The sequence below is a fragment of the Nicotiana tabacum genome, chromosome 24 (assembly GCF_000715075.1).
Source record: "Nicotiana tabacum cultivar K326 chromosome 24, ASM71507v2, whole genome shotgun sequence".
Classification (NCBI taxonomy): domain Eukaryota; kingdom Viridiplantae; phylum Streptophyta; class Magnoliopsida; order Solanales; family Solanaceae; genus Nicotiana; species Nicotiana tabacum.
This window is the reverse complement of record NC_134103.1, coordinates 112,545,176-112,558,777: the sequence shown is the minus strand read 5'-3', so window position 1 is coordinate 112,558,777 and position 13,602 is coordinate 112,545,176.

Below are 13,602 nucleotides of genomic sequence, written 5' to 3'. Positions count from 1 at the left end.
GCACTTAAGAAAAAGTACCCAGAGTTTCTAAAATCAATTTGAGAGGTGCAACAATGGGGACCTATCTTGAAGGGCCACGGCAAGGCCAATCTTACTATCGTCAGAGAGCTTTATGCTAATTGGCGTCACTCCAGGGGCAGCATTGTGAGAGTACGAGGGGTGGATATTAATGTCTCAGCTGAAGCTCTGAATAATTTCTTAGGGGTGCCACACACACTAACAGATAGGTTTGACTCCATATGCAAAGCACCAGATTATGCACACATTAGGTCGGTCCTATGCCCTACCAGGAAGGATGCAAATTGGAAGCATGGGAGTATGGAGTACCATTCTCTGGCCAAGGAATTCATGAGTGCGTTAGCACGTGTGGCTCTAACTTTCATATGCAACCGCCTGATACCATGCCAACACAAAACTGATGTCCCTCGACACCGAGCACTAGTATTGTATGCTTTATTGGAAGGGATACCGCTCAACTTGGGAGCCATCATGCATGACCAAATGCAGTGCACCAGGATGAACTACAAGTGGAGATTGTTCTTTGCAAATACCTTATCGGCTTTCTTGACAGAGATGGGAGTACTATGGGACAAGGAGAATGACGACATTGAGGCTAAAGCTCCAGGACCATATGATGTTTCTCATGTACTAGAGCCGAACAAGGGAAGGTCTTCTAAGCTCACCATTCAACAGTTGTTTGAGCAGATGCAAGCTGATATGCAAGAGAACATGGCTGAGTTGATAGCGACTCGTGTAGAGTTGAGTGCCACCAGAGACGAGTTGAGTCAGACTCATGCGGATCTAAGCTGAGTCCTGACTGAGCAGGCCACGATGATGAGGGAGGTATCATTACTCCTCTGTGCTCTGGTTCAACGTGCAGATATAGACATCTCATAGCTGCTTGCATCGTCCACTGCTGGACCATCCACTTCTGCTCTTCCTATAGTCCCTGAGGCTCCACACACCATGCCTACTGAGGCCGTTGTACCACCTTCTACAGTCTCAGCTCCAGTTGGTGATGATAGGACTGTGACAGCTCTCCCTATTCGTAAGGATGCTATTGCAAGGCCGGAGGGGGTCTTGATGAATGCCATGGATGCTGATGCTCTTCCACAGACTGCGGATGAGCCTTCCACCTTGACTTGAGGGAGTTTCTTCTCACCCTACTTTACTTTATTTGTGTGCATTGGGGACAAAGCACGGTTTTAAGTGTGGGGTGGGGGGTTATTCATATTTTTGTAGATGAATGTACTTAACTGTTACAAGTTTTGTTGATTTTGATACTGTTGAGGGTTGTAATATTCACTAGATTAATGGCCTTTAATAGTTAATAAATTCATCTATATGGAGTAACTCTCAGTTCATTGTTGTGTGTAGTCGTAGTAAGTAGCCTTATCATTGTTGTGTGTAGTCGTAGAAAATAAAGGATTTTCCTGACGACAGACTACCTGGATAGTTCTCGCGAGGGATTAAGGTCCTTAGAAAAATACAAAATGATTTTCATTTGATTTTTGAAATTAGTGTTAGTATTAGGAGATTGACAGAAAACTAAAGAAAAGCACAAAAATAGAGTAGTAGCCTTGAGTAGTTAGTAAATTTTCTTTAGGTAGTAATAATCTCCTGTGATTTTTCTTTGTACCTCAGTTCTTTTTCATGGGATATATTTTGAACCGGGTAGTAATTATTTATTTTTAGAGTAGATTAGGAATTTAGAGAATAAAAGGAGCAAGAATGATGAACCTAGGCGCCCTTGACTTGTTTGATAGTAGCATATTTATGCTTTGGCATGTGTAGTATCTTTTGTATGATTTGAAATTATTGATGATGCCTTTTAAAATTGGATAGCATGTTTTGTGGCGCCTATGTCTCGTTTACATGACTTATGTTCACCTTGTGCTTAATGCTTAATATCTCGTTGCTCCGTGAATACTTACATTGTTTGAGAGTCGGAATGTGATCGTCCTTAGTGAGTCATGTGCCAAGTGTGGTGAGGTTTTTGTGTAGTCCATGTATTATACTTGTGTCTAGAACTTGCCCGGTATGTGAGTTGAAGTAAAATTTGAGGTGATGCTCGGTTTGAAAAATAATTTTAGGCTTTCTTTGATCTTTTTAAGCTTATTACTTATCATAAATAACATTTATCCCTAGTTAACCATTTTGAGCCTATTGACTATTATTTGGTACCCACATTACAAGCCTATACCCTTTTTATTCTTAATTGACATTGTTTTGATCCTTTTACCTCTTAAAGCACTTTAATTGTTAGATGAGCGCTAAAAGAAGTAAGAAGGGACTAAGTGTGGGGTGACTTTTGAGTGGAACCAATGAAAGGAAGAAAGGTGCACTTGTTTTGTAAAATACTACACCACTAGCAGAAATTGAAAAAAAAAACGAGTAGGAAAAATAGAAATAAATTAATTGTTGTCTTGTTCTTGCTAGTGGGTATGAACTAAAGTAGTGCTTAAAGAAAAAGGGACTGTTTTGGGAGTGATATTGTTTGTGAAATTGAAGTGGTGTTGAAGAAAATACGCTTAAAGTAATTTTGTGATGTATTAAAGTACTTAGGAGGGTGAGTCACTATTCCTTAAATATATCCTACCCGTCCCTTAGCCCACAGTACAACCATGAAAAAGTCCTAACTGATTTTAAATCGAGCGAGCTTACATTAGTAGAGATTTAAATTAAGGACAAGCCTATGGTACCAATTGCATGCATGTGACTTCTTTGTGAGAGTGAGCGATTTTCTTTGATATATGTGAGTCATTAAAATATATTTGATCATGAGATTCGAATGTGTGAATTGAACTCGCTTTCTTGTTCTTGTTGTGAGGGCACATGGTTTCACGAGGGATAGGTAACGTTATTAGACTTCTCTATGATGTTGGGTGTTCAAGCCATGAGTGCATTGTGACATTGAGTCGGTTTTTGAGGTTAGGATTGTTGTGAGCATGTTGTCTTTATTTGAATATTTTTAAAGAATGACATAAGTAAAGGGAAGTGTATGTGATGCATATTCTAGAGCCTAATTGTTGCAAATAACCATGGTCATAGGTGCAGTGTACTTTGAATGATAAGAGCTTAATTTTGTTTCGTCTACTATAGTGATGGTTTGTTCGAGGACGAACAAAGGTTTAAGTGTGGGGTGGTGATGTTGGGCATATTTCGATATGTGTTGATGTTACTTTACCCATGTTTTAATCGCTTTTTGATGCTATTTGATCTTTAAAATGCCCAACATAGTTTAATTATTGGTTTTATGACTAATTGAGTTGTGTGTGATGATTTAGGGTGTTTGGAGTGCAATAATATGAAGAAAAGGTGCTCTAGCTAGAGGAAGAGGGGTTGGATGCGTCGCATCCAATCTAGAAAAAAAATCAGATTTCGTGCACCCTTAGCAGTGAAGTCGGCCCATAGCATCCGCCTTAGCATTCGCACCTGGGCAAAGCTGAGATGGAGGAACAAAGGGTGGATGCGCGAAGCTAAGAAGTGGAGGATGAGGTGGATGCGGCGCATCCACCCCAGTATCAATCCCTGAAGCTGAGTCGGATTAGGAATAGGAGAACTTTGGCCCACGACTTTTGTACGCAATATATAAGCCAAAAACGCCTCTTTTAGGGCATCGAACATATTGGGAAGGGGAAAAAAGCCACGACAAAGCTGGGGAACCACGGAATTCATCTTGAGTTCTTATTTTTCCTTCTTTTATTGATTATTATGCACTCTTGTGAATTATTTGATGATTGCATGAACATGAGTGGCTAAGAACCCTATTATTCTAGGGTCATGGGCGATACATGAATATTGATGTTTGAAGTTTAATTTGACAAAGTTGATTTTATCATATTGAGTTGTTTATTTAATTCTATTTTTAATTAATTTGCTGAGTAGCTAACAGTGAATTACTATCTACGAATCTAGAGTTGAACTCGAAAGTGAAAATTCTAGATTGCATATAGAATTAAATAGAGCAAGTTCTTGAACCCGGACATCGGGGAACGGATTCGCAATTAGGATAGAAATATACCTAATTATCTTGCTCAGTTGAAATACAGGAAGTGTAAATGCATTCTTGTTAATCTTAATTCCATAGACATATAGGCATTAAGTTAGCTTGAATAGGCAAGTAAGGACTCGACAGATTTTTATGAGTAATATCAACCCTGTCAATCAACAATCCAGATAAATCAATTAGTTATTTTAAGCTAAGAATGCAACATGATTGTTAGATAACCCGTGACCCTGGAATATTATCTCCTATTGATTGTTATTCGAAATCATTTAAGTGTTGTGGTTGATCTTTAGTATTTCATTACTTGATAGTTTTTAGGTAGTAAATTAGAAAATTATCTATTTTGTGAGAAATCGCTTGAATCGATAAGTTATTTGAGTTTGAGTTAGTCAAAAGTTAATCATAAGTCTTCGTGGAAACGATACTCTACTCATTACTATATTACTTGACGGCCACGTATACTTGCGTGAGTGTGTTTGGTCGCAACACCTTCCATCGAAAAGTTATACCGATTAAGTAGGGTAAAAAACTAATTTTCTTATTACAAGTTTCAAATTTTGAATCGCTTTAACGTAAGAGAAATATATCATTTTGGATTTTTTTTAATCGCTCCGTCACTGCTTGCATGCTTTTTGTTTGTTAATTTGTTATTCAGTTTGACTTTGTCAACGTTCAATTTGACCGTTTTGTACGTGTAAATCTTTGCATGCAATTGCAACTAGAGTTTGGGCTCCTCCTGAATCTGATAGTGTATCAGATGGAGGGATCACGTTTTCAAGGCTGTACAATCAAGAGCAGAAGTTGAATTCTGTTCCTGATGATTGTGAAAACAAAAAGAACCAGGTCCAACACTCTCTCAGCCCCTATCTCTAGCAAAATTCTATATAACAAAAATTTATTATTACACCTATATATATATATATATATATATATATATATATATATATATATATATATAAAATCAGGGGCGGATCTATAGCCTCAATTATGGGGCACGTGAACTCATGGTTCCTTCGCCAAACTAGGTATTATATGTAAATATTTTCTAGAATTCATCCAATATTATGTATTTGCACTCGTGCTCCATAAAGGTTGAATGATGCACTTGGTTCAATATTTAATTATTTACTCAAAGAAACAAGGATCAATTCTCACTTTATACTTTTTTTCCCCTCCTTTCTTTTATGTTGCACTCATGTTCTAAATATCCTAAATCCGCCTCTGTATATAATATAAGTATCATTCACACATAGCACATTTTATGCATGTATGGATGTATGTTTGTATGTGTGTATCTTATTTTATTATCTTGATTATTTCTCAAGCATTCCTTTTTGTTGTGGTACACTTATGTTAATGCTATTAATTAACAGGTAACATTGATACTCCATATATCATGAGGAAAACTTATGACAAGCTAGCATTTGAATACAACATTATATGTTAAAAAAAGTAAAAGAGTGAAAACGAAATCAAGAAGGGCTTTGAGGCGTGAAATCGACCTATCGCCCGTATACAGTTTGGTGAAAATACAAGAAATTCTCTTCAAGATATTAATTTAACTTTTTTCGCTAGGATTTCACTTAATTTGGTATGGCTATATATAATTACTTGGATGAGATCGACTATCCAAATGGAGAACATGCCTACCATGATCACAACAGATTCTAAAAGAAGTGTAATAAGAAGGAAGCCTTTTATGATAATTGGAATAAACACTTGTAATATAGCCATTAATTTGGCTTATTTTCAAGTGGGTCAAGTTTTCGTAACATTTGTCATGACATAATATCCACTATAACAAAATTTGTGGACCAAGTTTTCATGATATTTGTCATAACATGATATCTACTATTAGGCCAAGGATTTCTTGCTATTAATAGATGAGTTTCTCCTCATTTGTAAACACACCAATTCAAGAGCTTTTCACTCTTGTCTTTCTTTCTCCTCCTTTATTTCATTATAGAATATTTTATAAGAGAGTGAGTGTTGGGAAACACTTGTGTGAACCCTTTCTTTGGAGTGATCTTGTGAGGTTATTCTCTTGGGGTATTTGGGATTAATTAGAGTATTTACTCTAATTTTGTACTCTTGTTGGTATAGTAAATTTGCTCCTCTCCGCTTGTGGACGTAGGTCACCTTGACCGAACCACGTTAAATTTATGTCTTCTTTATCTTCTTTAATTATCGTTATTTTCAACTTGCATTATTCTTATTATTGTCATTATAATGTTGTTTGGCTAAATTCTGCACTACCCGATTTTCCGATCCTAACAAATTGGTATCAGAGCCAGATCTATCCGGGTTAGTTTAAATAGCGAAAATGACTCTAACAAAGTCTTGTGTTGAGAAATTTGACCGAAGTGAAAACTTTGAAATGTGGCAATTAAAGATGGAAGCTATCCTAATTCAGGATGGCTTAGATTTGGCCTGCAAGAAAAGGAGAAGAAGCCGGATAAAATGACGGACGAGGAGTTTGCCGTCATAGACAAAAAGGCAAAAGCAGGTATTATTTTAAATCTCTCAAATGAAGTTTTGCATGAAGTTGCAGCAGAAAGATCAGCCAAAGGCATATGGAAAAAGCTGAAAACTATATATATGAAAAGAACAATAGAAAACAGGCTTTACCTAAAGCAAAAACTCTACACTTTTTGTATGGCTGAAGGTACCTCTATACCATCTTGATACTTTTGATTCTCTTCTTAAAGATTTAAATAACATAGATGTTGAAATCAAAGATGAGGATCAAGTTGTGTTATTGCTTGTTTCCTTACCCCAAATCTTTTAAACATATTAGAGATACTATGCTTTATGAAAAGGATAATATCTCTTATAAAGATATCAAATATATTTTGAAATCAAAAGAACAAATAGATAGAGATAACTAGGAAAACTAGTGGGAACCAAGGGAAAGGCTTATTCATAAGAGGTAGATCCAATAAGAAAGATGCAAGTAGTGAAAAACCTAAATTAAGGTCAAAATCCAGATACAGAAATGTCAAGTGCAAATATTGTCATAAGAAAGGTCACATTATTTTCGAATGCTTTAAATTGAAAAACAAAGAAAAGCATACAGAAAAGAAAAATGAGCACAAAAATACTAACACTGCCGAAACAAGTATAGCTGCTAATGAGACTGAGGGAACTATTTTTTTAGCAACTAATAATAGTTTCAAATCTAATAATGAGTGGATTTTAGATTCAGGTTTTCTTATCATATGTGTCCCAATGGGGATTTATTTACTACATATGAATCTATTGGAGGTGAAGTTGTCTTGATGGGCAACAATGCTGCCTGCAAAGTTATTGAAAAGGTACCGTCTGAATCAAAATGCACGATGGTGTGGTGAGAACTCTCACCGATGGTAGACATGTTCCTGACTTGAAGAAAAATCTCATCTCTTTAGGCACTCTAGAATCTCTTGGGTGCAAGTACACAGGTGAAGGTGGAGTTCTGAAAGTTTCTCATGGTGCTCTTGTGGTCATGAAAGCACGCACATCTGGTACGTTGTATATTCTTTTGGGATCTACTGTTACAGGTGCTGCTACAGTTTCAATATCAGATAAATCAAATTCTGACATCACCAAATTGTGGCATATGTGATTGGGGAATATGAGTGAAAAAAGTCTTTTCATCCTTAAAAAAAAGGTCTCTTATATGGCCAAAGTGCCAGAAATATGGATTTTTGTGAACATTGTGTGTTCGGGAAGCAAAAAAGAGCTAGCTTCAAATCTCCAGTGATTCATAGAACAAAAGGTACTTTGGATTACATTCATTCAGATCTTTGGGGTCCTTCACATACCCCATCAAAAGGTGGTGCCAGTTATATGTTAACTTTCATTGATGATTATTCAAGAAAAGTTTGGGTTTATTTCCTAAAAAATAAAAGTAATGTTTTCTTAAATTTCAAACAATGAAAAGTTTTGATTGAGAAGCAAACAGAAAAATAAGTTAAGCGGCTTAGAGCAGATAATGGTTTGGAATTTTGTAATGATGAATTTAACGAATTTTGCAAGAATGAAGGAATTACTTGACATCGTACTGTGAGAATGACACCTCAGCAAAATGGTGTGGCAGAAAGGATGAATAGAACTCTTTTGGAAAGGGCTCGTTGCATGATTTCAAATGCTGGGTTGGCAAACGCCTTTTGGGAAGAAGCTATCTCTACAGCTTGTTATATTGTCAACCAAGCTCCTTCTGCACCTTTGAACTTTAAGACTCTAGAGGAAATGTGGTAAGGTACTCCTGCTAATTATTCTGATTTAAAGATATTTGGTTGCCCTGCATACATGCATATAAATAATGGAAAATTAGAGCCAAGGGATAAAAGTGCATTTTCCTTAGGTACGCATCTGGGGTGAAAGGATAACGACTATAGTATCCTGATCCCACGGCACCAAAATTTATAATTAGCAGAGATGTAACATTTGATGAATCCTCTATGTTACATTCTAGAAAAGAGTCTTCTAGTTCTTGTAATATAATAAAGGAAAGAGTACACATAAGCAGGTGGAGTTGAGATTGGCATTCCTTCTGAGCCAAGCTCGTCAACTTTGGAGCAAAATACAGTTGAAACTCTTGAAGTTGAGTCAGAAGCTGAAATTCCTGAAGTTGAGACTCCTGAAGTTGAACCAGAAGAAGAGGAGTATTCTATAGCCAAACATAGACCAAGAAGAGAAAGTAAACAACCATTAAGGTTTAGAGATTATGTTGCATTTGCTTTTTCAGTTGCATAGGAAACTGAAGAAATTGGAGAACCATCAAAATATTCAAAAGCAGTTTCTGGTGCTGACTCAACCAAGTGGTTGATTGCAATAAATGAAGAAATTGAGTCTCTCTACAATAATGGTACTTGGTCTCTTGTGAAGCCGCTATCAGAAAAAAGAATTATTGGTTTCAAATGGGTCTTCAAGAAAAATGATGGCATTCCAGGGGTTGAAGATGCGAGGTATAAGGCACGATTAGTTGCAAAGGGCTATAGTCAGGTACAAGGAGTTGATTTTAATGATATTTTCTCACATGTTGTTAAACATAGCTCTATTCGTGTCTTGTTTGCCTTAGTTGCCATGTATGATTTGGAATTAGAACAACTTGATGTTAAGACAACTTTCTTACATGGCGAACGTGAGGAACAAATATACATGCATCAACCCGAAGGATTTGAAATTGAAGGAAAAAAAAGATCATGTTTGCTTATTGAAGAAATTCTTGTACGGATAAAGCAGTCTCCAAGACAATGGTACAAAATATTTGATTCCTTTATGTTAGGTCATGGTTATTCGAGGAGCATGTATGATAGATGTGTTTACTTCCGGAAGTTAAATGATGGTTCATTTGTGTACTTATTACTTTATGTTGATGACATGTTCATTGTTGCTAAGTATTTAATAGAAATTCAAATTTTGAAAAGTCAGCTGAAAACTGAATTTGAGATGAAAGATTTGGGAGCATCTAAGAAAATCCTTAGCATGGAGATCAAAAGAGATCGAAAAGCCAACAGCCTATTCCTGGCCCAGAAGAAGTACTTGGAGAAAGTCTTGGAGAGGCTTGGCATGAAAGATGTTAAACTAGTTAGTACCCCTCTTGCTTCTCATTTTAAGTTATCAGCTGCTCAGTCCCTGCCGTCAGAGGAAGAAGAGAGGTACATGCCACAGGTTCCTTATTCTAGTGCAGTCAGCAGTATTATGTATGCAATGGTTTGTACACGTTCAAACATTTCACAAGCAGTGAGTGTGGTAAGCCGATATATGGCTTGACCTGGTAAATCACATTGGCAGGCTGTGAAATGGATTCTCATATACTTGCGAGGTACATCAAATACATGTTTGGAGTATGGAAAAAATACTAACACTTTGGTTAGTTTTGTAGACTCAGATTATGTAGGTGATCTTGACAAAAGTAAATCACTGACGGGCTATGTATTTTGCATTGGTGGTTGCGCTATTAGTTGGAAAGCTACATTACAACATGTAGTAGCTTTATCTACTACCGAAGAATAATATATGGCAGTGACCAAGGCAATCAAAGAAGCCTTAGGGTTAAAGGGTATATTTGCGGAACTCAGTTCACATCAAGGTGGTATTACCTTTTTTTGTGATAGTCAAAGTACCATTCACTTGACTAAAGATCAGATGTATCATGAGAGGACAAAGAATATTGATATAAAGTATCATTTCATCCGAGAAACCATTGCTGAAGGAAAAGTCTTTGTTCAGAAGATCAACACAAGAGACAATCCTGCTGACATGTTCACAAAACCTCTTCCAGTGTCCAAGTTCAAGCTTTACCTGAACTTGATTGGCATTTATGAAGAATGATTTTGCCCATTATGGTTGTTGTGGAGAAGGTGGATCAAATTTACTATATATAAGCCAAAATTAGGCTAATATGGAGATGTGTAATATGGCCATTAATTTGGGTTATTTTCAAGTGGGGGTCAAGTTTTCATAACATTTGCCATGACATAATATCCACTATAACAAAATTTGTGGACCAAGTTTTTATGACATTTGCCATGACATAATTTTTACTATTATGCCAAGGATTTCTTGCTATAAATAGAAGAGCTTATTGATAAGTGAGGATTTTGACTACTTATTAGCGCCTTTTAGCTTTTGTTTTAGTCTAAAGGCGTTTAATTGTGTTTCCGAAACTGATGAAATATGCAAAATTAATGAAATGTTGGAAGTTAGAATTCAGGGATGAAATTCGACTCAAAAATGAGTAATCAAAATACAAGGGAACAAAAAGCACAAGAACTTGCAAAGTGCGGACCGCAGAATTTCATCTGCGGTCGCAAACAATGAAGAAAAACCCAACATGCTTCCTAGCAAAATGCGGTCCGCAAAGGAATTATACGGCCGCAATTGAAGAATTGGAAATCAACTTCAAAGGGTGTGCAATTTTCAGAAGTCCTAGTCCCTCAAGATTGCGGACCGCATAGGAATTGTGCGGCCGTAGAAGTAAAGTTGAGGATCGCAGAAGACCAAGTTGCGGCTGCAGTTTTAAATATGCGGACAATAGAAAGACTGCCTCGCGGCCGCAGATCAGAATTGTGTGGCCGCAGACCTCCAATTCCTGACAAGTTGAAGAACCTACGAACCGCACATGGAATTGTGTGGCCGCAGAACCTCCCGAGGGGCATTTTTGTCCGAAATTGTCAGCTTTGTAAAAATATAATAGTTTCACGAAATTAGGTCAACTTTTGACATCAGCAACTACAGTAGCCGTTTCTCTTTGCTTCTTTTAGTAGTTTTTCATATTTTGGATATTTTAACGTAGATTTTATCATTTTGATTTTACAATATGAGTTTAATTAGAATTTCTTCTTCAATTTCAAGCATGAGTAGCTAGATGTTTACTAGGGTTGTGACCCAACCCTAGTGTGTAAACCTTATGGGTGTTTAATTTAATGCTTGTTTATGGTTGGATGTTTATTATTTAGCCTTGTTCATGCATGGAATTAATGGTTACAAATATTAATTCATGCCTATTTGACTTAGTCTCTACTTGAGAAAGAGAGACTGTCTAGGAAAACTTGGCTAACAATAAATTGGGTCAATCGAGAGATTGATAATCTCAATTAAAGGGTTCAACCTAGAGATAGTAATGACCCGACTTGAGGTTTTATCAACTATTTTGTGCAATACCCATTTGGACTTGAGAAATCCAAATAGGGCAAAATAACTCTTTGACCGAGAGGTACTGAGTGGGTAATTGAGAGTTGACAACTATAATACACCCCGATCAGCAAAACAAATATTAAGGTCTATATCCCATTACGCAAACACCTAACTCTTGTGCGATGCTAGTGATGTAGCAGTTGGAGCAGTTTTGGGGCAACACATCAACAAGATTTTTTATTCGGTCTACTATGCTAGTAAGACCATGAATGATGCCCAAGTCAACTACACCGTTACGTAGAAAGAACTCCTTGCCATTGTGTTTTCAATTGAGAAGTTCTGCATGTACTTGATGGGTGCAAAGGCTATTGTTCATACGGATCATGAGGCACTTTACTATCTTATGAGCATGAAAGATTCCAAAGCTCGGTTGATAATATGGGTGCTATTGTTGCAAGAGTTTGATTTTGACATCCAAGATCGCAAAGGGAGCGAAAATCAAGTGGCGAGCCACTTGTCTCATTTGGAGGAGGAGGGGAGGCCACGTGATAGCCTTGAAATCAATGACTCCTTCCCCAATGAGCAACTTTTGGCTATTTCAATGAAGGGGGTTCCATTGTTCGCAGATCTAGCAAACTTTCTTGTGTGTGGAATCATTCCGGATGAGTTCTTTTCATTGTCAATATCATTATTGGGACGAGTCATACCTTTTCCGGATTTACACGGATGGGGTAATTAGAATATGTGTACCGTACGAAGAGCAAAGTGATATTCTTGAGGCTTGCCATTTTTCTCCTTATGGTGGTCACTATAGCGGAGCAAGAACGGCGGCCAAAGTGCTAAGTTGCTAAGTATCTGGGAATAGTTGGTGATGGCCACGTTGTGGAGGTGATTCATTTCAATTGATGGTAATTTGCGTCGTGCCGCGATATTAAATCAGGCGATGCTTGGGAGGTAACCCATGTTTCTTTTTCTTTTCTTTTCTTCTTTTGTAGTTAGGTGTTATTTTTGTGCTAACTGGATTTGAAGTGTGTTGTAGGGTTGAGTGTGCCTTATAGGAAATATGTCCAGAAATTTGGCTAAGTGTTGAAATAATTGCGAACCGCACAAATTGAAGGGGGAAAATGACAACTCTCTGAAGTTGGTTTGTTAGAGAAATGGCCAAATTGAGGCCGCAAGACAAAATCTGAGGTCCACAACAAATTTTGCGGCCGCACGGCAAATTCTATGGACCGCAACACAAAGGGCTTCTGAGCTCCCAGTTAACAGAGTGCGGACCGCAATGGAAATTCTGATGCCGCACTCAACTTTATTTCCCTCAGTCAGAACCATCTAGTATGAATAGAGGGCCTGGGGATACTGTTACTTTTTTCCCTCTATGAGCATTCACAAGTCTAATTACAACTGCAAGCATGTTTCTTGTCTATTTACAACTACAACTGCAAGCATGTTTCTGCGGACCACACTCCCCTACCTTGCAAGCATGTTTTACATTGTGTTGTTCGCTGCCTCTCTGATGTGTTCTTGTATGTTTGCACTTGAATTACAACTGACACCTGCATTTGCTTGGTACAAAAAATGGTTAGATCTCGAGGCAGAGGTGATACTTCAAAGGGGAGGGGTGAACTTTCTAAAACATTGAAATCATCTGGTAAATCATCTGCCACACACACTCAACATCTGTGATTACTTATTTGCACTGCTTCATATCTAGTATGCCTCAATTCCTTGTAGAATGTTTCAATTTTTAGTTTAATTTACAACTTGTTAGTTAGTTTTAGACCATTTGCCAGTAGAATTCAATTATACAAACATGTGGGGTTAAACCTACAATGGGTCAACTAGTACTTGATGTATAGGGAATGGGTAAATAGGTTTTCATGATTATACACTGCCACCATATCAAATTTGTGCAAAAACTGAAAACCCTAGAGCTCTGATCGTAATTGTTTTGAAATCTGCGGCCGCAC